Below are 27,495 nucleotides of genomic sequence, written 5' to 3'. Positions count from 1 at the left end.
CTATTGCTTTACTAATCAGCATTAAAACCACATAAAATATTTTGGCAGCTGCATTACGTATGCATAGCTTTGAAATACCACATTAGGAAAAAAGAGAGGATAGGTCTGAGAAATGCAGCACTGATGGTTTTTCTTATTAATCAACAAAGTGTATCTGTTCACATGCAAGTTGATTACTTATATCCTACAACATATTTCTTCCTTCCCTAAAAGTGAGTAAGTCTTTTTTCTTTCCATAAGTGAAGCCACTGTTGTCAGTGTGGTTTGGGTTAAATCACGATTTGGAGACTATTTAATGCTTTGAATCTTGTGATTTTTTTTTAAAAGTGTTCCTGGAAAACAATTTTCAAGAGAGGCTTACTAAAGTAAAAGCCCTAGTTCACAGGCTTTCATTTATGAGGTTTTTTTGGAGCTGAAAATGGGTTTGCTGTGACTTGTTTGTGCTTGCAAGGGAGTAAAAACCTATAAAAGAAAATGGTTTCTGCTTGTCGAAACTGTAGAAAGTGGGGGGTAGCAGTGAAGGGGAGAGAGGGAGACCGAGATTATTCTGCATCTCTTGCGACTGATTTCTTTCTGTTTGGTTTTACATCGAAGTTTGAGGCTTGAAATAATTAGCCTTCTGTGTTTTTTGGATGGTTTTTCAGTAGTTTTGAAATACCTATATATTTGTCTCTAAAAAGGCAAAAGGACCCTTAGCTCTTTAGCACCATGCTTCACAAAAGACAGAGGAGTGTGACAGACCGTGATAATCTCACTTTGCCATACCCCAGAACTGGAAATGTTTTCAAGAACCCAGTGAATGGGGATTTTATTTACTATATTAGTGGCTCCGGGCTCCCTCGCCCACTTCTTCTGCAGCCAAAATCCCCATCACTTCCTTCCGCAAGAGGTTTATCAGCCTAACCTCGTAGTAGGAGTTTATGCCTAAACAGAATTGAGGAAAAAAAGTGTAAGTGACATTAACAAATCTTAGCAAAAACAACTGCAGCGCTGATCTTAAATGAGAGATGTCAYGGTAATAAATTTCTTCCAAAAATCATGGTGACGGGCTGGTGCGTCTKGGACTGGGGAGTGGAGAAGTGCATGTCAGTGCTGGGCTACGCACTGCACTGGGGCACTGCTCCTCCCCACAGATCTCCTTAGAAATTCGTGGAAATTTTTCTTGTGGGAAGGATTAATGCTAACTCCACGTTTAYGAAGCTCAGCCCTGTTGCAGGGACTTAAAAATAATAGACTTGCAATTCTTCTCAATTAGTGCTTTGTTTTGTTTAATCAGACAGAGATCAGTTTTCTGTCATCTCTCCTTAATAATAATAAATGCACTGATGAGCTTAATTGTTATAGTAATTAGACCTCAGACCCAGGAGCAGTAACCCCTAAGTTTTATTGTTCAGGAAGGGATACATGCAGAGCAACCTTGAATGTCTTTCCAYGTCCTGATTAGCAGTAGCCAAAGTACTGGCAGTCTTGTGTGCGTTATTTTTCCAGTTATTGAATGGCAAAACAAAGCGAAGAAATCCTAAGGAGTACATCTACATTGACATGAGAGATTACAAGAGCTTCCCCGGGGCATTTGTTCATCACATATAGATAAGTTTAATCTCTCTCTCCTTTTCCTTTAATGGAAAGATTGCCATAATATGGGAATTAATTAGCAGAGCTGTTTATGAAGAGAGTTTTCTTTACCGACATGGATAGATGGATGGATGGATAGATGGATGGATAGATGGRTGCTAGGATGATTTGAAGTTTAAAAGAAATCTGAGTGTACTATATACATGGAATTGCAAAATTTGGCATTAGCCCATATTTATAAAAACAAAATCACCACTTACTGGCATCCCTGGAAAGGCATTTTACAACCGATAGATTTTGTGGTTTTGTGTGCACACACGTGTTTGTGTTAACTGAAAGACGCTGTCTGAGCATTGCCTAATTAGGCTCACTAACAAGCAAAAAATGACGAGCTCTGTGACTTTGTGTCACCCGATGGAAGCAGAAGGGGCAGCACAGAAAAGCGGAGGAAGTAACTGCAGTGCTGGAAGGCGTTAGGGAGAGCCTGGGCTGGCGGGATAGTCCTGCTGCTTGAATTGGTGTCTTGCCGAAGAAAATATGCACAGTAATAACGTTTACAAAGAGAAGGCAACACTGTTAATTTTGTTTTGGCTTTTAAAGACAAAACTCCATCATATTTCAGGTGTATTTCTTTATTATATTCTATATTATTCAAGTTGGAAAAATATTAAGAACTGCAACTAATGCATTTGATTTTCTGCATTTTACTCTAAAGGGGGTAAGGCGGTACCTTCTCCTATTTTCACTTTAATGACTAATACTGATATAAATCTGAACAGGTTCAGGCCTTTTCTGTTTCTGATTGGTTTCCATTCCTGCTTCTAATTCAGTAAGAAAACATTCTTGTGGACCAGCACAGCACTGTTCTACTTGGATTTCCATTTCTCTGTTCTGATGTTTATTTCATTTTATTTGGTTTCTTAATGAAGTCGTTGTTCCAATTTAATTATAAAAAAAATGAGCTTTTGAAGTTGAGAGGGCTGGTAAAATAATTTATTCCTGTTTTAACTGTATTTAAGTAAACATATTTTAAAGAGAGAGGTGAAACCTTTTTATATATGTCTAGGTTTAGCTTGATAATGTATTTTTAAGTTAGAGTAGTTTTTCATTACAAATATAGATGTTAAAAAATATTTCAAGCTCCTAAAAGCACTAAAATTATTTGTAAAATTCATTAACAGGATATAGTATATTGCATTCCTTTGTGGTTTGTTAAGAGGGAAAGCATAATTTTCAAAGTCAAAACTCAAACAAAATTCATTTCTAGAGAGCCCCTGTACAATGGTATATGTAAACATATAAAGAAACATAGTTTGGGATTGCATAGAAATACTTTGAAAATTGCTATGAGACAAAATATAATTGCCTTACTATAATTCGTATTATCTGTTGATTGGGAAGGGACTGTCTCATTGAACGTGGGACCAGGATGTCCCTTAGCCTCACAATTATTTCATTCTAAAATTCAGTGCAGAAAATAGCGTGACCACGCTTAAGTGAAATTATAAATATTGTTCAGGAGGGGTCTTGAAGATGAATTTGTCCAGAATAAGAACTCAGGTGTGCCATTCACTCGTCCATTGCTCCACATTTGAAATTTTGAAACTTCAGAACTTTTAATCTCACGGGCCGAGATGCATCCTCACCCAGACACGTAACCTCAGGGCCTGTCTGTTACTTCTTCGCTGAAATGAGCATCCCCCCGCGGTTTGCTCTCACTTCCCCAGTTCTTGCTTCAGACAGCAAACTCTCCCTTCAGGGAGGCTACGAGATGTCCAGCTGCCCAGAGTCTTCCTCATCTAGCCAGGACATCTCCTCCAGGCCTCCGTTTCCTCCTTGAATGGTAAATACAAGAACTTGGTCACAAACATGCAGTATGGCCATATACTAACTGTTTTTCAACAAATTGTGCCAAATCCTCCACATGTTTTCTAAATATAATAATAGTAAAGACAATGAGAGTCCTTCCACGGAGATTTCACCTCAGATGAACATTATTTAGGTTCATACTGAGTGCTTATATAAGCCATGTCTTCAAACATTAGCAGCTGAGATCCTCCTCACTAATAGAATGGAAGGTTGTGAACAGTTTTTAAGGCAATAAGCTGGTAAAACCCACTGAGGGCAAATGTCTTGCTATCACATGGAAAATAAAAATGTATTTTACTACCCATTTGGAAAGGCCAGCCCTTGGGAGAGGTGGGGACTCATTCCTTTGTCCACATGAGAAACCACCCATTGCTGTTCCTCTTGAGTGCTCTTGGGGCTTTGCGATTGTTAGATTTAAATTTTTTATTGTTTTGTTAGCTTAACCTGCAGTTGACCCATACAGATTTCATATAGAGTGGTGCCACTTAGCAGTAATGCATTTTCTGACACCCTGTAGAAATTATGCTGCCAGTGTCGTGGTTTCAGCCGTCAGTACTGGCGTAGCTTCTGGCTGGCTCATCCCCTGGTGAGGAGCTTTGCACAAGATTTCTTTTTTATTATTTAGCACCTCGCTTATGGCATTGCACTTGAACTCTGGAACTTTTCAAGTCCACTTCCCTGGAGTTTGAGGGCAATTATTAACTCTTGGAATACCAAAAATCTCAAAGAAATGGGAATCTTACAGATGTGTGTGCGTGGCTGGTATGTACAGGGCACTTACTGCTTGGCAACTTTAAACCAAGATAGCTGCCGTTGTGTGTCACTCTGAAGAAGCAAGGGGAGCAAGCCCGTTGCTCTGGTTTAAGCCAAATGCTGTTACGGGAGGCTCGGCTCCTACCAGCAGTGGAAACCACAAGTCCGCTAAGCAGTGATGCAAAAGGTTTTTGTAGAGGTCTGACTTTTTAAGCCTTTTTTAAGCTCTAGTTTAACTCATCAACTTAATTATGATAGAAGAGGCAAATCTTGCTGTACTTAAGAAAGCGYCCGCTCCACCCAAAATTCGTGCAGCATCTCTGAGAGCAAGGTCGGTCAGACCCCGGCATCRTCTGTCACCACACACATACCCTCACACGTCCTAGCCATGGCCATGGCCATGTAAAGGCAAAGTTCCCATTACCCTTAACATGCCCAGGGTTTCACTGCCAACATCTAATGCCATCATATATTTACAGTCATATATAGCCTGCCAAAAGAGGTATTTAGTGCAGTTAATTCTAGCACCTGCCAATATATGTTATTGGTTTCTTCAAGTGGGACTTGTAGCAATGTCTTAGTAAAATATGTCTGTTATAATGTAATGAATGCTAGCAAAATAGGCTCATTACCACACTGATTACTGGTGATATTCAGTGCTTGATGCCTTCTTGCAAATGTGATCCTTTAGGAAATCAATTCTAATTAAAAAAAAATCCAAATTAAAATTAATGTTTCTACTCTGCCTTAGCCTTTGGAACAACCAAAGGAACTCAGAATTCAGATTTTTTCTAGAGTGTGTGAGAAATGAGAATGTTTTATCTAATGAAGTAGAAGTTAAGAAAAATCAGTAAATTCATTAACATTTTAGTTTGAATTTAAAGTTGCAGCTTGGGAAAGTACTGGGCAAGAGAATTATAACCTCAACAAAAGCTCAGCAACAAGCAAGAAAGACTTCTGTGGCGCTTTTCCTGTGGTGTCATAAGCTTCTCTGAGGATGTGTGCGAGGGTGTGGAGAAGGGAGTGAGTGAATGCTTGTATTTCAGAAGGACTTTGTGAAGCGGCACTGTCCCACCTACTTACTTCTCCCATTCTCCAGGTTAGAAATTTGACAGCTCTTACAGGAATCGAATTGCAAACAAAAGGAAAGAAAAAAGGAGCAAAAATAAGTGACTTCTTGTAAATACTCATTGGAATTGATGGCATGATTCCCAGTTTTTGGAAGAAGACACTCTTTGGTTCCCCAGATCACATTGTCCAGCTGGACTTTGTTTATTCTCATGGCAAGCAGCTCTTGTGAGTGGGACTGCGTGGATCCCGTAAGGTCTAATGWGACGAGTTGGTGGCTGAGCACAGCGTCTGGTGCAACACATGAGAAATGGCCCCGCTCAGGCACAAGGGTGTCTTTATAGGCCACTTCCTAAAGAAAAACCTTTGATGTTTTAAAATGAAGCTGGATGACTGTCTCCACAGCAAACATGGGCAAAGTTGCTTGAATAAAAAGCTGCCTCTAAACATCTTTCCCTTATATCTTTTGGCCCCAACTGTTCAATGGAGAAACGTTTCTTTTGTACTCAAATTGGTTGGATGCAGATGGAAGTCCTTGTGCAGCTCTACTTTGAGATCTTTGCATTTTGCTGGTTTTTCACATCATAGCTTAAACACTTTCCTAGCTTAGGAGCTACCTGCCAGGTGGTTTGTGGCAAACCACTCCTTGAAGCACACAGAGGTGATCCAGCCCTTGTGCAGGTGCTGGTCTGCCCTTCTCATAGCGCAATGAGAAGCTAGAGAGGTAAATGAAACCAGCATGAATTTTTTCCTAAATGGATCTGCACCTCTTTCAGCTTCGTAATTGTGAACTGTGATTTAAAATAAAATGTTGTCAATCATTGTACAAATGAAGAAGGGGAAAAAAAGGTATTTCTTAGGTGCTAGATCTTATGAATAGATCTGTGCAGACTGACAGGCCCTACCCTCGTGTAGAGCTCTACAGAATTAACTGGAGCTCTGCAGAGGGAGAATAGCACACCTTTGCACACCCACTTTCAGGAGTAGGACTGCTGTACTAAGGGGAGGAAAAATGTGGGGCCATAAATTTTTTACAGAAAGTTACAGCTTGGAAAGAATTATCTCTATGCATGGTTCTAACTGCTTCAGAACTAAGTGTCCACGTGAACACACAAAATGATTGCCATTCCTTTGTTATAAGGGATATTAACTTTTAGTGGATGTGAATGTAATCTAACCTATCTATTCATATTGGACAGATCATGCATTTTCACTGACTATTGGAATTATGCCTAAGCATTTGAAATTCAGACAGGACACTATGAAAGTAAAATTGAGTAGAAAATGACTGCAGACAACTATGAAGCTGACTATCCTGTCTTCATCAAGCAGGAAAAAAACATTTTAAGCTTTGAAAAACAAGCTAGGTGGTCAGAAAATATTTCTGATGTTGATAATGGAAACGTGTCTACAGTTTTATGAACTTTAAAATACAAGATTTTTAACTTTATGTATATATCCCTCATTCATTTGATAGGCTGTTCATTTTTCACCTGTTGAGTCTCTATCATAAAATTCACTAGCCAATTGATGAGGAATGAGCTGGGAAAGTAAAACCATTAATTTTGCCCCTAGCAGGCAGCCTCCCACCTCCCTCCAGGCAGAGGCACTCACAAGGGGACAGACGGTCAGAAGTTACCCACTTCTGAGTACTTTTTGCTGTTGTTTTACAAGGTGGTGTTTCCACTTTGCTGGCTAAAGAGCCCTCTGATCACACCTGCTGTGCCATCCCACGGCATCTCCCAGGGTCAGCCTGCAGGAGGACTTTGCAGTTGTGATTTATCACATACATGACTTGCAGTGCAGTTTTACTAATGCTGTAGACCTAGTTTAGGCTGAGTTTCTAATCAAAAGGGACCTTGAGGAAGAGGAAGACTTTTCAGATTGGTTATCAGTTCATTGTATTCCCCTTTTCTGCTTTTCTTTCTTTTTTTTTTCCCCCACTGTAAAAGGTAATTTCCCACCTTTCAAAGGGGGAAAATGAATCTTGAATGTCTATTTGAGTGCACCAATGTACAATGGAGAGACACATCTCTTTAGTTCCATCACATTCATACTTTGCCATAAAAAACAAACTCCTTCCCAACCAACTGGCATTTTGAAGCATTTATTGTTTGCATAAAATACTTACATTTTAATTAGCTCACAGGGCTGTTTGGGGAATATAATTACTAATATTTATTCATTTTAATTTTCTTTCATTAAAACTAACGTCTAACATTTTAATTTTTAATGCTTCTTCTAGTGTACCTGGTCCTAGAGGGAAAGTAAGGATGCTCCTGGGAAGCTTGTTAAATTCATAGCTAACCTACTAGTATGAATCATCAGGCTTTAGAGAAATTAGAGGTTCATTTTGGTACTCCCTTTTGTAGGCTTTTACATTTATGGTAAGGAGATGGGGGGGGTTTAACATTTTATCTGGTCAGTAAGTATCTACAAAGAATGATTACAAAGCTCAGGTATAGGTGATGACAGAGTGGCCAGACATTCGTGAGTTTGGTCCCATACGTGGAGGGAGAGAAATGGGCATAATCCAGCCAAGTGTGCTGGGCTTCTGGTAGGTAACTGGAGAAAAACCATGTAGGGGTGCAAAGAGTCACCAAGGGCTTTCTGCTTACTCCTCCGAACAGCCTTTCGGAGGATGAGCCGGCTCCAAAACAAAGATATGGTTGAGCATTAGGCATTTAAACCTGTGCTCCGGCGCAGCGGCTGCGGCGCGTGCGGGCTACCCGCAGGTGCGGGCGGTTTGCGCGGCCCGGCCGCCAGGCTAGCGTGACGTTTGCTCGTGGGGAGGGAGCGCCGCCGCCGCCGCCGCCGCGTGCGCACAGCTGCCGTGGAGCCGAACGCAAACGTTGCCTGCCTCGCACAGATGGTAAGAGCAGGTCTGGTACTAAGCAGTATTTTAATTACAGTCCATGGAAATGAGTTTTCTGGCCTTTTTGTAAACTTTTCGCTGCTTGTTCACTTCGTTTTTATTCTTCATTCACTATCGTTTAAAAAAAAAAAAAMCAACCACGCAGGAGGTCTGAGACTGACATTTCCGAGTGAAACAGAGAGTACAAAATTTCAGTTTGACCCTGGCACTGCAGCTGCTAAAATATTAACGGCATTAAATGCAGGTGAATTGGAAATGTGTGTGCAGGCCAAAGATTCCTCCAGGCGGTTTCCTTCCAGCTTCCCCGGTGCCTCCGTCACCGCTGCGAGATGGGACTCTCGTCGGCCGCGCTCGCCCARATGAAGAGTGACAGGGGTGATGAGGAGCAGGGATATTGCAACAGCGTTTCTTTGATAGCGAAAGCTGCCTGTCTGATAAGATTTAACAGGCAATATGGTTTTTTCAGGAAATACAAAGCCACCTCTGGGAAGTGCGGAGAAACGCCAGGGAGAGGTGTTTGTGTAGATTCTGGGTAGCGTATTTCTCTCCCTCACCTCTCTCATTTCCCACCCATTTTTTAATATTTTTATATATATTTATATATTTTTATATATATATATTTGTGTATGTGTATATAAAATTAATGCTTGGACTCATTATTAAATTAAAAAGTCATATCAGAAGGTTTCTTCAGGAAATACTCATTTATTCTCGCGCAGGGGCACGTTGTCGGCTGCCCTTGTTAGGCCCACCACCGCAAAGACTTAGAGACACCAGTGACTTCGTGAAGATGGATCGGGACCTCGGATCGTGGTGCATTACGTCCACATSACCAGACTTCACCTGCCCTGCTCATACATTTATTTGTGCTTGTTTTTTTTTAGAAGGGTCCATCTCCGTGCGTGCTCCAGGCAGTAATGAGGTAGGGAAGGTCTGTGGCCRTAGTGCCTCAAGAGGCCTCTTCCTCTGAGCTGCTTTCCTGGATAAACTGTCTCAGCTTGAAGCTTAGAAACAGAAATATTTTATTTTATGAATAAAAATATACTTTGAGCTGTCCGTTTCAAACAGTGGAGAGGGTGGTGTTGCTACACGGTTGTCAGGCACTAAGCTCCTGTTAGTTGCCAGATTTTCATGGTGTTTAGAGGAGTAATATTTTGAAGTGGACATTCTCGTGGCTTCCAAAAACATTTGAATTGTTAATTTCCATCAATGTCATATAGGCTTTTTCACGGAACTGGATAATGAGGTAAAGCAGTCATTTTGGTATTGCCACATTTAGGTTACTGGAAAATCTGCTGTGACATAAATGGGCTTTAAAAAAAAAACAAAATAAAATGAAACTTCTTTAACTATCCCCCCTCCCTTTATCTGAACAAAATAAAATGCTAAGAAGGGAGTTTAAATTATTAAGTAAGTGCCCAAGGTATGAGTTTTACTCCTTTCTACCTGTAGGACGTGAATAAAAATACAAGAGTTTGTTTTCAAAGTTAGTTCTACATCAGGTTTGTTTGATTTTTCTTTGACTTCCTTTCTGGTCCTTTCCCCCATCACTCTTCCCTCCCCCAGCTGCCACCACGCACCGTTCTTGCTAGCTTTCTTGCAAAGCTGCCAAGAAACTGTGAGCAAATTTAATGTCTGAATAACTGCTTGGTCTCTCAGTGACCTTGAAAAAATTACTTTGCATCATTAAAAATTCATAGAAATGAAATTTTTGTGAGRAGACTGGCACATGCAAAATTAGTACTTGTTGAAATGCAGCTGGAGTAATCCAACCTAGTGAACTTTCAAAATTGTAATTCTTCTGAGAGCTAATTGCGGCCACCTTACAACTTGGATCAAGTGTTGCTATTTGACTTTCTCAAATAGTATCATCCTGTGTGTGATGTACCTGTAAGCATATGCAGTAAATGTACGTAAAATGCATATGTAGGCTTACAGGGACAAAAATGTTAGAAGATGGTTGAACGCTGCTACGACAATATGTGCTGCATCCGGATGTAATGAGCGAGCGGGACTGTTGGGAAGCAGGTGAATTATCCTGCTTTGCTGATGTTGAGGGCTGWGCAGGGCTCTGGGCTGTAGATCCGGCCTGTGCGGTTAACTAGCTTTGGTGCCATGAGGTTCATGTCCAAAGTCAAGCGGGACTTCCTGAAATCCACGAATTTATCAGTTCAGATTTCATCCCGTTGCATTGGTCATCTAAGCTGCAAAGCCCAGGTGGGTGGCTGGAGAAAAAGGAAAAGAAAGAGGCAATGTTTCGAGTGTGTTTGGGCGCTAACCATATTCCGTGTTTTCTCGCTTCCCTGTTTTATGTGAAGAATGTTTTGTCAAAGAAAAACATAAACATAATTAAATAATAACCACTGAAGTACAGTATCTAGGAAAACAGTGCTTTTCCCCTTCGGCAGCAGGGTGCGACGGAGGCTCTGGCAGATGCTGCTTGGAACCAGTTTAGGGAATAAAACACGGCGCTCACCTCGGCACGGCCTGAGTGGCAGGGATGCCGGCCCGGGACCAGAGCGCCGGCCCGCTGCGCCCTTGCTGAGCCACGCTGCCACAGCACTTCGCGCTTCTGGGCACCGGCTAAAGCCCTCGGGGGCTGGCGCTCTGTTTTTAACGGTGTAGTTTGTTCCTTTATTCCCGTTTTCAGCAAAACCCTGTCAGGGTAGCACTAGAAGCGTAATTTKGGGGAGCAGGTCTCACTCCTTGTTGATTTTTGTTTTGGTCCTAGGCATTTTCCTGCCTTCGCTTTACAGTATCTTGTTTTTTCTAAAGCCACCGCGTTGCGTTCGCTAGCTCCTTGCTGCCGGTTGCCATTAGCATATCTCTGGGCCGCCCCTGGTGCAGAACTGTCCCCAGGTGAAAGCCCCGGTGGGCTGCGAGGGAAGAGGCTGCAATTTGCAGAGTCCATTATCACCTCCGGACGTGTAGAACGATAATGGAAGTGACAGAGGTGCAGCTGAAAATTGGCTCTTAATATTTTATGTGTTAAAGCTGAGGATTGGAAATCTCACACTGCTCTTCGGGGAAAATGAAGTGTGCGCGTCCCTTCCCCCCCCCCCCCTTCCATCCAATTCAACCGTTGGGCAAATCAGCTCTCCTTTTACACCTACGCGTGACGAAAGTGTTATGCTTCAGTAGTGATTTTTTTTAAAAGACAATGACATGAAATATTGCAGAGAATGAACAGAGTTATCCAGMCAGTGTAGGATGGTGCCATCAGTATCAGTGCTGCAGGGAAACTTTGGAAAATGCACATACACGACTACTTCTTACTGCCTTTCTCCCTTTGAGGTAGGCACAAAACAAAATGTCTGCCCTGAAGCAGCATCTTCAAATTGCTTTCGTCCAAATCTTCTCTGCGGCTTGTCGCCTGTAACCTCTTTGGTTTCATCACTCTCTTATAATGCTTGCAAATTATGCTCCTTTATCAAGGCGGTCCCCTTCCCCCTCCTCCGCACATACACACCAAACTATTATTCAAGATTACTGTTCATCTCTTCACATGTAATGTGTCATGGATACATAATTTTAAGTAGTTTCTTCTTCTAAATGACTTATGCAAATAGCAAATTAGCTTCCTGGCCTTTCACCAAACCCTGCCGACTTTCTGCGTCGTCTCGGTGCTGATTACAAGCAGTGTTAGATGAAACTGGTTCTTGCAGCTTGGCTTTATCAATTTCTTGTGTTCTTACATCAGTTAAAAACGCTTAGAAGTGGGTGCTGCCCTGATTCCCATTGACCTAGAGATTTCCTGAGTGCTTTGGAGGACTCCTTCCCTTCTGCTTAGCCCCTGACGTGCAAATACTGAGATAGGGAATAAGAGCACTCTGCTGAAGGGTATTTCCATGAGCACACAAGTGATTCGTACTTTCCTGATACGCTCTGCCTTTTTGAATGAGATGTTCCTATCCTTTTCACAGCAAAGTCTTAATATGTACTCAGTTGTTTCCCCCGCAGATGAGTCTCACTGTAAACAGACTCGTGAGCCAGGCACTGATACAATTTAATGCCACCAGTTGGCCAACATTATACTTGGCCCTAAATTCAACTTGATATCGTGGGTTGCCTTACTCTGTGCTGTGTGTTGTTTCTGATGTCCTACCCACGACTGGAAATGTTTAAATATTAATGCAAGCCACCATTTTGTACTTGTCATTAAAGTAATGGGCTGTGAGTTGTGTTGATAATAYATTAAACTAGGATTTAGGGAACATGAGTTCTGGTCATAGTTCTGCAGAGGCTTCAGTTGAGACTCGTGATTTCTCCATGACTCAGTTCTTCATTTTTTAATGAGAAGTAAACACACTTTCTCGGTAGATTTGTTGTGATTTAACTGTTAATAATTTGGGGATTGCTCAGATATGATGCCATTATGACAAGGGAAATACTTTGAAAAATCTGGTGTTACTCCTCGCTTTATAGACTGGTTTTGAAAGAACTTCAGTGTAAAAGAGGTTGTGACATTGTGGCTATTCATGTTTTTATAGTGTTCTGAACTAATTTCACAGAACTGTAAACCACTATCACCCACCCACACTCACATTTCCTGTCTCTCTTCTCAGCAGAGATGAATTAAGTTGCACGGATCACCATTAGATGTAGCTGGCTGGAGCTGGGTTGCAAGAGTGCCAGTTTGAAGCAGGGCAAATTGCCAGAATAATAAACATCTTTTCTTCAGTGGTTCCCACTTGACTGTTGTGAAAGTTATAGAGGTTTTTTAATTAAAATTTGTTATTATTGAAATGAGCAACCCTGCATGCCATATGGGAACAAATAAAATATAAAGTCCACCCTTTCCACACTATTTGTATTCTGTGTTTTAGCTTGTTCTCTTTTAAATAAAGAACTAAAGAATCACCCTATTAAGATTTAATTAACTTCACACATGCGCACACACACACCCCCAGAATCCTAACTAAGAATGAGGAGCAAATGTTTCCGGTAATCCTGGGAACATTTTATTTGATATAGAATAAAACTACCCAGATTCAGATTTAGCTATTTAATTGCCATGTTTGTGCACAATTTCTATATCTCATGCCAAACCTACTGCAAATAGGCAATGAGTTTTTCTAATGGAAAGCCCTCGTGCAGATGGTCAGAAGGCACAGTATATTTGTAGGACATTACAAGAAGTCATAAAAAGTGAAAGAAGGTGCTCTCATAGATGGAGCAAGGTGAGGAGAGAAGAATGGGATGGGAGTAAAAGCTAGACTGGACAGCTGGAGTCTTCAGTCCTTTTTGAGGGCATTCRGAAGTGTTGAGAAAGGGAGGAAAAAATGTTTGAGGAAGAATTTTCTCCATATCAGATGGCTGAGAGAAGCAAACAATGAGCCACCAGCTCCAGCTCCTCAAACTTCAGGCTATTTGGATCTGGGGTTTGGATTTGTAATAAGTGCCCCTGAAAATAAAACAATTCACACGTTTTGCTTTTTACAAAATACAAGAGTTTTCTGATTTGACCTTAAAAATTGAAGTTCAGTTGKCTATGAGGTGTTATTTAAGAGTATCCTCATGCAGCAGAGGGATTTGTCCTAGTGTCGTCATTCAGAACTTCCCTCATGTCCCTACTGCTATGCAACATTTCTTGGGTGGATGGTGTATTGTTCTTGTTTCTCTTTAATGTTTGAGTATGCAACTGAGAAGTGCTTCACCTTGGAAATTATATTTGAATTTGGACTGAAAGCTTATGTGTGAGATGATAACTGTTCTGAGTAAATAAAATTCACCCTTATACAGAGAGCAACACAGGAGTGTTGTATCCTCAGTGCAAGTTTCATGGGTTTTTGCAAAGTAAGGTTTGTTACGTGCCTTGACTCACAYGTCTTGCTGTGCTCTTTGCTATCTATCACGCAGAGCATTCTCTCAGACACATTCTAATAAAATCTAGAGGTATATTTTCTTGTAATAAAGAGGCAAATCTGAAATGAGTCATCATGATCATTTTTTTAAATTGTTTATGCTATCATGTATTCCTCATTGCTGAAATCATCTTTCTAACAGATTTCCTGCAAATTTCATATTATGCCACACTACAGCTGGTGACCTACATGCTCTCATCTACATGTTTTTTTTATATTAAGAATTGAGTTTGACTTAGTTTTCTTATCTTTTATTTATTGATAGAATGTTTTTAAGAAACCAAGGAGAAAAGAATGAATAACAGGGAGATTTATAAGTCAAATGATGAGAACAGAATTTAGCCTGTTGTATAATAATTGAGTGGCAAAAACAATTCCCCCTGTTGTAGAGAGATTAATCAAAAGATTAACCAAAAATACTGCTAACAGCAGTTCTTAGGACAGTCCAGAATATGTCCTAGACAAAATTAATGCTCCCAAATTGCTAAGGAACTCAGGGACTTCAAGATTTAACTTGAAGTGTTACAGTCAGTAAATCATTTCCAATAGCTGTGTCAGGTTTGTATTTCTTTGTTTTGTTTTGTATGTTTTGCATGTGTAAAATCACATCAGAACTTTGTCATCTGTATGGTGCAAGGGGTCAGATTTTTGAATCCAGTCATCTTTGGGTCCCTCACTTCCTGGTCAGGTTGTGCCAGGCCAGTGCTCTGGAGGTGCTCTGAGTTGCACTGCTATCTGTTCGATAGAAAATTGTGTGGCAGCTGTCGATTTTTGTGGCGTATGGAGACTTCCTTCTCCATCTTTTCCCATCTCCAGGACTGATCACAAAGCAGTTGACRTAGGCACTACCTTAATGGCTTTTAGTCACCTTAGGATCTTGCTGTATAAGCAAAGGGATCCTTCATTAGTCAGCTGTATTGATTTTATGTTGGTTTTATGCAACTGCAACCTGCTGCAAAAGAGGTCTTACTCCACAGGAYTGGATGTCACAGAGCCTTGGTGTGGCATTGTGTATCTCTAGGGAGAGCACTGCTGCTTGCCAGATCAAGGGCTATAATGAAGAGCATGTCTTGTTAGGGGGCATCTGTGTCTGTTAACTGAATAGGTGACCTGAGTCATTCTATAGAAATATTTAGCCCAAATAACTTCTTCTGTGATGTGGATTTACTATGATCTGTTTCTCAATCTGGTTCCCAATGGGTTTATTGCAATAAAAAGAATTTAGGAAAGAAATGAAAAATGAACAATACTGAAAAGGAAAATGGGAGTCCTGCAGAATTCATAGTGCCTTTCATAGTGCAAGGGAGAAAGAAGCAGCAGAAGGCAAATAGCTTCTGAAAATTTCACTGAAATGTTCTGTTGTCTTCAGACTCTTTCCACTGCCAAAGTAAGCTGAAAATCACAGCAAACTGGGAGTGAGGTGACAGCTTTGTCATTTTTTAAATTGTTTTTTGTCTTTATCTTCATGACTGACATACTCAGTGCTTTACTTTCAGAACTGTCAACTTTCCTACCCAAAATGCTTTCAAATACTGTGGAGTTCCTCTTAAGGAACAACTATGTCAGATGTGCACATCTGTTTCTGATACRTCAGTGTACACAAGGACCTGAAAAGGGAGCTAATCCCTGCCTCTCTTGCCCCTCTTTCCTTTAAATCAGATAATTCCGGTCCTGGAACTCTTTTAAAGTATGAAGGGAACCAAGCCAGAACCATGGCTTTAATCCAGGAACCCTCCAACCTGAGAAACTTTGCTCCTTTAACAGGAGCTCAGTGGTGCAACTGTTCCTCCACATTTTTGGGCAGGACCCGTTAGTAGCTACTCCCTCTGTTGCAGGCCTCTCCCACCCTGGACCCGGTAGGTGAGACAGGACATCTGACACATATGTGATGAGCGGTGCTCAGCATCAGCTGGGGAACGTGGTGATCAAAGGGCCTCCGGAGAGTCTCAACAATCTCTTGTGAGCTACAACAGGCAAGGCTAGGAGATATTGCAATGCCCAGTGGCACAAATAAGGTTCCCTTTGCTGTTTTAACCATGACAGTTCTTAACTTTCAAGGTCTGGTGTCCAGAAAGCTCTGGTCCTCCTCGGTTAAGGGCTGTGAAATGCAATATAATATGGTTCCCTGTCTTCTTGTGTTTAAGAAATGGTCTAAAGAGTGAGGAGAGCTATCAAATATCCTTCATTTAGACACGTTCTTCCTGCCTTCCTTTGCTGAAACTTCTGTACCACAATATTGAATTTGAGTGAAAGTATTGGGTGATTAAAACCAGGCAGCAAAGCAGTATGATTCCATGTAACGTCTAAGGGTTTTCTTCAGAGGATAATCTCGTAACTCAGTATTTCACTTTTGCTGACTTTGTTGCCACTGTAAAGACTTTCAAGATGTACTTCTTGGCTGTAAAAATGGGTTCATTCTTGTTGAATAGCCAGCTTGCTTTCTGGGTGATGGCCAAAAGTAAAATTCTTAAGTAAAACTGCTACCATTGATTCTTCATCAGTTACTCCGATTCATTATCACATATTCTGTATGTGGTTAAATGAGTTCTCATGTTACAGACTGTTGCTGCAGAAAATGATCAACATTTTTTGCATTGCTCGTCCCCTCAGTATTTTGAAGGGGGGGGAAGGAAAACCAAACCAAAACAGTATTTCTTAAGTAGTTAAAGGCTAAAGCAACAATGAACACAATCCTGCTGTGTCGCATGGGAGGGCATTTGAACACCGCAGAAGTTTCAGGGATGGTGCTCTTGCAGTTTGTGTGGTTTGCTTTTGACATATTCCAGTTTTGAGCTCCTGAGGTCCCCTGAGGCTTTATGTGGATTGAGGAGAGCTTTAGTTAAGCTTGATTTGATTCAGCACTCTTGGAGCCAAGACAAAACAAAACTTTCATATTTCCTAAAGAGCATGTTATCCTCAAAACACTTAATTTGTACCCTCTACTTTTCCTAGTAAAAGAGGCAGTGCTGCTTTCCAGTGTATGGCATATTAGCAGGGCTTTTTTCCCTTCTGTGCCTCCCTTGCATCTCCATTTTAACTATAGTAGAGGTTGCATTTTTTACCTGTATTTGCCTGCAGATCTTGACAAGTGTATCATACAAATGGACTGTATAACCAGGAAGAATAAAGTGATAAAAATGGACCTGAGGAGGGTATTTTGTTTTGCACACTGTGCACATCTGAAAACCTGTTTTGTCCTACTGTGGCTGTGCGAAAGAAAATCTCAGAGTGCAAGGGGGAGAAAATGTGCATTAGTAAATATGTGATAGTGTTTCACAAATAAGACAAGGTGAAAAATGCCCCTGCAGTGGGACAGGAGCAAGAAAATATTATCCATCAGTATTGTGAAATGGGTAGAAAATCTTGTAGCCAAGCTGGGCAGTGTATTGAAAAACTAATCCTCTGGATATTTTCCCAGGACTAATCTGATGGCCTCTTTTTGCTGCTGAATGTTGTCCTATTTATTCTTAGCCTTGGCCACAACTCATGCAGCAGATATGAGTTTGGGATGGCGTAATACTCCTGAGGGTCTGAGTCCACATATCAGCCCCTAAATGTCTGTCTCCGTTACAGGTGGTGGAGTCTTAAAAACTGCTAAGCAGAAGCCTCTTGCAGGCAGTGACAGGGAAGTGGAAGACGAGCTCCCCAGATCACAGGCAAGGGAGCGGGTTTGTAGAGCTTCCCACGCTCGGTCTCTGACCGAACAGAAGATACTCACGAGTGTTTTAAATGGCAGCGAACACCGGCYCCCATCTCCAACACACACAGGCACAGAGCTGGAGACTCGTCTCAGCTCTGCAGATGTGAGCCTGGAGCGGTTCCACTGACTTCACTGGGCGACTGCTGGGGGGCAGCAACAGAAATGAGATCAGACGCTGGCCCATGGCCTCCGGTGTTACGCAGCTCCGTGCTTATTTATGGCTGCACGGGCCATGGTCCAGGATAAAATAAATAAAGATCACATCCACCATCCAAAAAGGACATAGACAGGGACTAAAGATGCAGAGATGAGACAGCAGTTTAGAAGCAGTTTTTCTGCACCGAGCTGGGCTCTGTTGCATGGATGTAGAACAGAGATCCTGGGGCTTTCAAGTATACTTGTTCTTGTGCTTCATTTTCATCAGCTGCTTATTTTGCTGGGATCAGTAGTAACCTCATTTCTGTAAATACTTGCAGTTTTGCCTGGCAAATTCATGCCCAGTGTGATAGGCAACACACAGAAGGTGAAGAGATCTCTGCTTATCTGCCATGTGCAGGAGTCAGGCTGGAAAGGTTAGATTTAGAGAAGGGATCACGTGGAGCTGGCTCTGATCCTCATGAGGCTTCCCCAGGCATGCCGTGGCATGCACCAGTGCGGGGCCACAGCTAGTGCAAAACAGAAGCATATTTAAAGTAAGTTATGGATGCTCCTTCATACCTGGAAATCCATGAGAGCAAAGCCACGCACCTAGGCAAGGAGATGGGAGGGTACGGGAGAGCGCGAGCCTTGCGTCTGCTCTTGCTGGCCAAATCTTGGGCTCTCCCTTGCTACACCTATGTGCAATACCCAGAACGATGGGAGCTTCATTTTGACTGTCGTATCTAGGCACTGCATAACACAAGCTAGTAGTCATTAAAAAAAAAAAAAAAAAAAAGCGGTGATCTTTCTTATCCAAGCTAACAAATGATTGCTCCCTGTCAGTATCTAGCTTATGTTAAATCTGTGTGGCAAAGAAGTAGCGTGTGTTTTCTATGCCTATAAGACTCCCATGTCTTTCCTGCTGCATTTCTGCTGCTTTATATTTGCAAGCTGTCCCTTTCTAGAACTGGAGGGAGGAGTGGGACTGACTAGCAAGATAAATCTGAGTTCCCTGCAGTGCTAACAAAAGTGTTGCAGAGATGTTCTCTGGGAAGAAGAGGGCAAAGGCAGTAAATGCATTTTCCATACAGCAGAGCTCCTTTATTAGTTTCTTTTCTTCTGGTTTGGCTTGTTTGGTTTCAGTGAGTGAATAAGATCTGCACGCATTATTAATAGAGTCAGGAGCACAAGTGAGCTGGCTTTTACCCACAGCCCTGCCGTTATCTCTAACACACAAATAAACTACAGCTAAATTGCAGAATTAATCACACTAAATTCTTGGGCCCTGATAAGGAGATTGCCACTCTATTTTTATTTATTTTGAGCCTGGAAAACAATTTAGCTGAATTCCTCTGGATGTGCTGGTTTTTTGGTATCCTATGGTGTTACATTAGATGTTATCGTTACTGCTGCATTAGTGTGTCAGAGCAGCATTCCAGTGATGATATCCACTTTATTCAACCCCACTGCTAAATGAACTGGGACAGAAAAGCTAATTATACCTTTGCTATGGAGCAAGGTTTCCTATTATCCAGTCTACCCACTGCAAGAGAAACATACTCCAAGAGCTGCAAGCCTTGGCATCCATTTATTTTTCCCTATACAGCTTAGGGGCTACCTGAAAAGTGGTGGGTTTTTTAGGTTTTGGTGATTTCAGACCTCTCTGGAAYGTGGACCTTTGGAGAGTGGTGGCAGCAGCTGTTTACCGAAAGGTCCAGAGTCCGGTATAATAATACAGTGTGCCTGAAATTGTAAAGGGCCCAGGCTCCGGATGTGGTTTATAATATTCGAAAGGGATGGCCCAGCCCAGCAACGTGCTGCCATTTGGGGARGAAATACAGGCAGCTTTGACACATCCGACTTGCTCTGTGCAGAGCTGGCACAGGATTAGCATGTACATATTTTGGCTGTCCCTGGTCTGCTGCCTGCCTTACCCGTGCCTGCAAGGGTTGCTCAGCCACAGATCACCCCTCTCTGCACTTTAGGAAAGGCAGAAGGTGGGAACACAAGAAACTCACTGGTCTGAGTGGAAGGAGGTGAAGGCAACTGTGCACAAGGCTTCTCCTGTGCTAGAGCTGGGACAAGGCAAATTTTGGAGGCAGGAGGGAATGYGACCTAACAAATCATGGAAGTAGGGGTAGGCTTCACATCCGAACAGCACTTTGCATAACCCGTATGAATTTTTCAGTGAGTCCTCTTTAACCATGTTCAGTCTTCTGTGATGTTTTTCGGTGAATATTTAGGCAAATAAATTTTAGCTGGAAATATGGTTGCAGAGGGGAAAGCTGCAAAATAATTTTTGTTTCTACGTGTGATTAATTCAGCTAATGCATTTTTAGAGAAACAGGCAGAATATTTGGGAATAGTTTTTGTTGACCAAAACCTTTTGCTGAAAATAAACTCTGAAAATTATACCTAGGTTTAGAAGCCACATCCTTTATGGAGCTTGTGTAGGTTTGCTGTGTGTGCAGACACAATCAGCACTATAAGCATAATAAACCTTAGTCATAAAAAATAACAAACATGTCTGATGAAACCATGACCTGATTATAAAAAACATTTTAGTTTCACTGAATGAACTATTTTCTGAAAATGATTAACTTGGATGTAGTAATAAATGAAGTAATAACTCTCTCCATTTGATCCTCTGGGTTTAATCCATGAGACAAGATTTACRACTGGACCCATTAACTCTTGTGCTGGGAAATTTTTTGTTGGGAAATTTGCTCTTTGTCTCCCATCTGCATGATTTTAATTTGGAAGGTTTGCATTCAGACAGGTGCATCTTGGATTTCAGTTGAAGTAGGGAAAACTTTGAGAGTATTTCACACTGAAAATACACAAGATAAGGTATCAAAGCAATGCTCTGCTGATTTATGCCGTATTGTGCTAGTCTTTAGGAAATTAAGTTATGGTCTGACTGAAGCCTAAAAAAGGAGGAAAATCCATTTAAAGCTTCCATTCCATTCTGAATTCATGCTACTGTTGCCAAATGTGGTGGCTACAAGATCACTTGTGGATCTATTTCTGCATGAGAGAAGACCATATGAACGGCAATATCTTGTCCTAACCGGATGTATTAAGAAGAGAATGGAGGACTTTGCATTTCCCTGTCTCTGTGGATTTAAGCTGGTCTACTGCAGTTACGTTAGGCAATTTGAAGAGACAGCATATATATTTTTACATTTTAATAGTCTGAATTCCTACAATGAGAAAGGTACTAAAGCATATAAGTGCACTATATGGGAGATTCAGCCAAGCCAAAATGCCAAATCTCAGCAAGTCTGGGCTTTAGGGTAGTTCAGCACCAGAATTAAGTGTGTCCTCAGTTTTAGGCACTCAAGAGTGACAGAGGAATGCACTTTTGCAATGACTTGAGTTGGAAACTCTACAAGAGGTCTAGGAACCTAACTTTAAATATTTTTAAATATTTTTCACTCCAGACCTTGTGTCATGTCCCATCCCATAGCAAAAAGTAAGGACTGTCATCAGCCTTGCAGAGTCAAAAGCGCTCTGTGGCTATTGCACATTGAAACCTTAGGAGCCACACTCTTAGTTTGGCTCTCACAGCATACAGCATATTTCTTAGAAATTGTGTTCCAAGACACTCTCCGTAGCTATATAATAGCTGCAGAATGAGGTGCATTATCTGCTGACAGCAACAGCATCATTGTTATTAAGCTCAAGTGAGATCTCTTTGTTTCTTCCTTAAATTGTTTGAAAATGGACTTTTAACTTACAGGGTTAAAAAAACAAACAAACTAAATAACAGAAACACAGTATTGCTAAAAGCAATATCCCAATTTTGGGTTCTTTTCCTTTTAAAGGAATTAGTACAGACGGGCCTTGCTGCCTTTGTGTCATGTAATCCCATGCTCAAAAAGTAAGAGGGGTGTGTGTGTGCGTGCATATATATATGTGTGTGTTTGTATATGTATATAAATATTCACTGCCTGGAGTAGAAAAAAAAATCAGGAAAAGTGTAAGTGCCTATTTCAGATTGTTACTACTGACAGTAATGGGGAAATAAGTTTCTTTACAGTGTGCTTTCAGACACTAAAATAATACGCTTGTTACTATCCACAGCATTCAAAGTTCCTTAACATCAGTGAGAGCTTAATTATAAAATATTATCTCACAATAAGCACATGCAATGTTGCATAAGGGCAGACATTTATGAAGGACTGCTCCAATTACAGACTTCCCTTTTGCTGCTTTGCAAAGGCATATACCTCTCCGCCTGCTTTCAAGGAGCAGAGAAAGGCGAATCTGCATTGTGGGCCAACCCGGCACATGCAGAGCCGTACCAGCTGAGCAGTCCACTGACATCAAAGAAAGTCTTTGGAAGATAAAATCTTGGCATCATATGGCCAGCTAGGATTTCACCCAGGCTGCTTAAAATTAAAGCAGGTATGCGCATTTTCTGCAGACCTTGGACCTGAAGGCCAAACAGTACCCTGAGGTGGGGCTATACAAGCCTTTTGAACCGCACAGTGTAGGTGCACCACTAAACATCTGGAGAAGAAAGATTTCTTCTTTTTTCTTCTTTTCTTTTGTCCCCTAAAGCTGCTGAGATGAGAACACTAAAGGATTGGTTTTGGATGAGTATCTGGAAGGTGACTTAAATTAGTAAGCTGCACATAAATTTCCACAGTTCTTATTTGATCATTTCTGACATTCAGTGTTGAGTTAAAAAAGCAAACTGTTCAAAGGGCGTCCCGGATCAGGCACTATTTCTTTAGTTCAGCACCCACATTGAGAGGGCCTGTTCTGCAGAGGCCCTGCACCGTGTGTCAGATCAGCCCTTGGTGTTGGGGTGTAGGTGGCACTGATTTAGGCACGTAGGCTTGATAGGGTCGACACAAATGTCTCTTAAGCTAACGATGACAGAGACTGAACGTCAGGAACTTCTTGGGTCTGCCCATGGGGCGAGGGTTGAGGGGGGAAATGCGCCTTTGCAGTGTGGCGGGTTCGAAGTGGTTCGGGAACACCAGCCCCTTTCAGGGGGAGGCGAGTGCTGCAGCTGGGTTTGAAGCTGAGAGACGGCTTCTGGACAGACAAACTGAGGTTTTATTTTAGTATAGCAGCAGCCTATTTGAAAAAACAGCGTTGAAACAATATTATTAATGAAATTTGCATCTGGACTCGTGTAAATCACCTGCCAAAATAAGACATGATGTTATGCAGAATGATTCAGTCCAAACTTGTCAGAGAAGGAAGCCTGTAATGATAAGGCTGATAACACCTTAATTGCAGCTGCCTTGAACCTGATGACAGACTTAATTGAAAGAGGCGACCTCATGTTTTCAGGAATAGTTTTGAAAACGAAGCTACTGTGCTGTCACTCTAAATACTAATGTGCCAAAGTTTTTGACATACCTTTAATCCTGTCCTATGTTTTCTTTTATGATGCCATTTGCCATGTCTTTGCAGAGTTTCCTTGCTCTGCGCATAGACAGCTTGCACTGACAGCCAGCATAGCCAGAGGTTAGCTGTAGATGCCTGAGCTGGAAGGGTTACAGATCCTCCTTTCTTCCCAGATACCCTCACCGGCACCTAAACACACTCTGCTTTTGCTCTTGGTTCGCTGTCAATTTTACATTGTAAATTAGACAATCAAGCATTTCTCCCTATCTGGTAGATCTGGAAGTAGTTGCTGAATGCAATCAAAGTGAAAGCAAAAACTTCTCTTCCTTTGAGGAATTTATAAAGAGCTAGATGTCTGCACTCTGCTGCAGGACCCAGCTGCCGGCACTGTAGGTCCTGGAGGAAAGCGTGGCAGGTGGGTGGCAGCGGCACCGCGCACCCGAGGCGCAGCAGGAGCGAGGGAAGCGCTAGCCGGCGTACGGGGGTCTTCTTCCCGGGCTCTCACAGTGACGTGAATGCAGAGTAACTTCTGCATTTCTGCGGTCCTGTGGCAGTCTAACTTGCAGAGTTTAACCCCGGGACCTGCTCAGGGGAGAGCTGCTTGCTGCAGCTCTCTGATCACCTCTGATCTCCTCGCGCGGTTCCTTTTCAGGACGGGGCGAGTGCAGCGGCCCGTCTTCACGGAAGGGCAAAGCCATACAGGACTGGGCAGCGGGTCTGGCCTGCCACATCCCGTGTCTGTGCCCTTGGGCAACCCATTTCTTACCCTTTGGTTTACTCTTTCAAGCCCTTGCACATGGGAATAATCTGTTTTGATTTTATTTTTCCACCTGAAATCAAAATGACTGCTCACATCAGCTGTGTTTACAAGATCAGACCCCCTTCTTAGTGAAGATGAGTTAATCTCTGCTTTTCTTACCAGCAAATCTACCCAAGAGAAAATGGCCAGAAAATGTGTTACTGGCCTGGAGACTCACTAACCTACCATTTAAAAATGGGTTGAAAGGGTTTCTCTATGTTTAGGTAGAGTGCAGATCGATAAATCTTTAATAAACATCCAGTTTTTTAGATAATGCATCTTTTGAGCTATTGGGAATGCTACATTACATACAAAGAAGAGCTTCAGTACGAAAAAAAAAAAAGCTCTCATAAAATTTCAGCCCTGGGAATTTTACATTTTAATCAGTTTGCTTAATAAAATACAGTAAGGCTATTATAGTTGTCAACAGCATACTTTTCAGAAATCTAGCACAGCTGTCTCATTTATTAATGTAAATCACAAAAATAAATGGTAAATACAAAGCATTCAGCTGAAGTTGTCTTAACTCTCAAGATGGCTTTCTTATGCTATTGCCTCACTGGCTTAAGTTTATTGTGACAGCACTGCCCATCTGATGTCTTTATACTGAATTTTTAAATAAGCCTTAGAAGAAAGGAAAAAATATGGCTGCGGGTTTTTATTCAGAGTTAGAGACACCTCAAAGAGAGTTAAGTTTGTCCCAAAAGACATTTTACCGTGTCATTTTGGTTCAGATATGAATTGTGAGATGTATTTTTAAAAAAGGTTGGTGGTCTGGTATTTAAAAGTCATGTAAACAAGCTTGTGGTTATAACAGTGAAAAGTAGTTGTATGTATTATAATAAGGTAATAAATAATACATATCTGTCTATATCTATCCATCCATCCATCTATCTATCCATCCATACGTGTAAAACCACTCCTCTTAACTGTGAAATTACAAGTAGCAAAAATCCGTAATAGGCTCTGTGTATTTTGTCCTGGAAATGATTTTGAACCTAAACCTCAGATTTAGTGACACTCCTGTTTTGATCAGGTTTGGTTAGAAACCTATGTTTTCCGTGCGACACTGCGCTCTCCAGGCCATCGCCAAAATGTAGATCTCCACCTGCTTTCGGAGACAACTTTTTTATGCTTGGCCTTTCCTTTCGTGGAGGGGGTCCAGCGATAAACCATCACCGGCACTTACAGCTCGTTACAGCTCGCGCGCGTCGTCTGCGCCGAGCGACGTGGGAGCGAGCCTCGCGTCCCCGGGGCCGGGGGCGTCTGGGGTTCTCTCGGGGGGCGCCGGCACTGTCCTCCTCGTGCGGGAACCTCGCAGGGAGGCAAAGCCGAAGCGCGAGGTCCTCGTGGGCATCTGCGGGCCGGGCCCCGGACCCCCGCAGCGTCCCCCCCCCGGGCTACGAGGCAGCGAAGCGGCGCTTTCTGYGAGCTGCTAGCCGGGGACGGATGTCCCTGGCGGCCCCGGAGGGGCGTCAGGAGAGCGGGCGAGCTGGGAAGCGCTTTGGGAGAAAGGCGGGGGGAGCCCGGCCGCCTCGCGGCGAGCAAGGGGCCGCTCCCAGCGCGGGCTCCGAGGTGCCGGTTCGAACAGCTGAAGGGTTTGCTCCCCTGCGCAGCGRTTCGGGGCTTTACACCCTCGTCCTGCCAGAACTGCTGGGCGCCGGGGGGCCGCGCTGCGCGGCGGGGAGGGAGATTTCGCGGGGGGCCGGGGCCTTGTATCGCGGGACGGCGACGGGACCAGCGCTGCAGAGCAGTGGCGTTCGCCCGAGGAGCCGTAATTCTTCTCGGTTGCGTTCGTGCCCTCACTGTGAATTGTTTTATTTCTTCTGTAGATTTACTAAGCGCCTCTTGTCTTAATGGCTCAGTGCTTATTTACCAAGTTAAACCAGGCAACAAATTACCTAAGCTTGCCCAGGCACAATGGGCAACATGAGAGAACTGTCGTTATTCTGCTAGCAAATAAAAACAAATAATCAGGCCAGAAATAAACAAAATAGGAAGGCTTTTACTGCACTTTCTGCCTTTGCACTCTGCTAGATCTCCCTGGAGAGAAAAATCCATGTTCGAAGTCCTCGTGGCAAAAGACCTCTGCTATCCCCAYGGCCTCAATCCTGAGGAGTCTCCTGGCTGAGTACTAAGCACTGATTTTCTTCTTACTGGAATCTATGTGCGCTCTTGTCTTTTGTGACTGCTCCTAATATTGACATCGAAACGCACGTTCCCCCTAGCAGAGGCTGATCYGATCTGAGAGCTTACTCCATCCATTCATTTTGGCTCGACTTTGACTTCTAAAATGGAGCCGCGACGGGGCTACATTTCCCCGGTGATTTGCAGAGAGGTCAGGCTTTCGACAGGCGCGCAGGCGTTTTGTGGCTGGTTCCACAATTGGCCATTCTCCATGGAGCCCATTAAAGCTTTTATGCTACAATTTAGGCTAAGAAATTCTATTTTATCAATTTTATTGTGCTCAAGGTATCAAGGTGAATGTCAGATTAGATAATACAAATGAAGATAGCTTTACTGAAAGCCTGTGAAAGGCTCTGTGCTAATTTTATAACTTAGCTTATAAAGTGCTTCTGCTAATCTCGAATTGATTGTGAGTGAAAAGGCAGGGACTGTTTGGTCTTTTGAGAAGTTGGTTTTCCTGCTAGAAGTGACACAGTTGTGGGGTCTAGTTGAGAGCCTCCGATAATCACACTGGGTCCCAGGCATTTGGTTGTTTACAATCCCCGTACGTTTTCTCTGCAAACATTTTCCCTTCTCGGATGTTTGGTTTTGCTGACCCTCTCCAGTGAGGAGACAGCGTTCCTTTATTAATCTGTAAATCAGAGACGTTTAATTGGCTCCTTCAGTTTCGGCATGGATTTGGTCGTGTTCCAGTCGAAATAACGTCGCTTTGACCAACCACTGTGATGTCTGCTTTTCCAAGCAGGAGACAGAGGAAGAAGCAGAGATAAGAGACAGCCAAACAGAATGCCTTTTGTAATTTCCAATGGCCCGGTCTGCTCTGCTGTGGGCACAAGGCCAAATGTAATATATTACATAATATAACAATATAACCATATATATATACAGTTAATATTAGAGAAAACATGTGAATTTACAGTGTCTTAAATAGAAGGACTGTGCATGTTTCTTTTGAATAAAACAGCAATTGGTAGAAAGGAGAATTGTTTTTCCCTGTCCAACTAGCTCTAGACTTGAGACGCAGTTGCAATGCTGTTTGCATTTGCAGCTCTCCTCAGATCAATTGATAAGGAAGGCAGATGAAGACAGGCTCCTCTAATGATCGAAAAGAGCCCAAAGTATGTCAGGAATTTCTGAGAATCTTTCCAGGGTGTACTGCAGCTGAGTAAAAACAAGGAATAATCAAAAAAAAGCGTAGAGGAAGTACAAATACAGACTGCAGAGCTAGTCTCAAGGGTCGGTCCCATATCTAAGCTGTCTTCACTAGAATCTTTTTTTGTTTGTTTTTTAAAGGAAGCAA

The sequence above is a fragment of the Apteryx rowi genome, unplaced genomic scaffold, assembly GCF_003343035.1.
Source record: "Apteryx rowi isolate R43461 unplaced genomic scaffold, aptRow1 scaffold_63, whole genome shotgun sequence".
NCBI lineage: Eukaryota > Metazoa > Chordata > Aves > Apterygiformes > Apterygidae > Apteryx > Apteryx rowi.
This window is presented reverse-complemented; position numbering follows the sequence as displayed.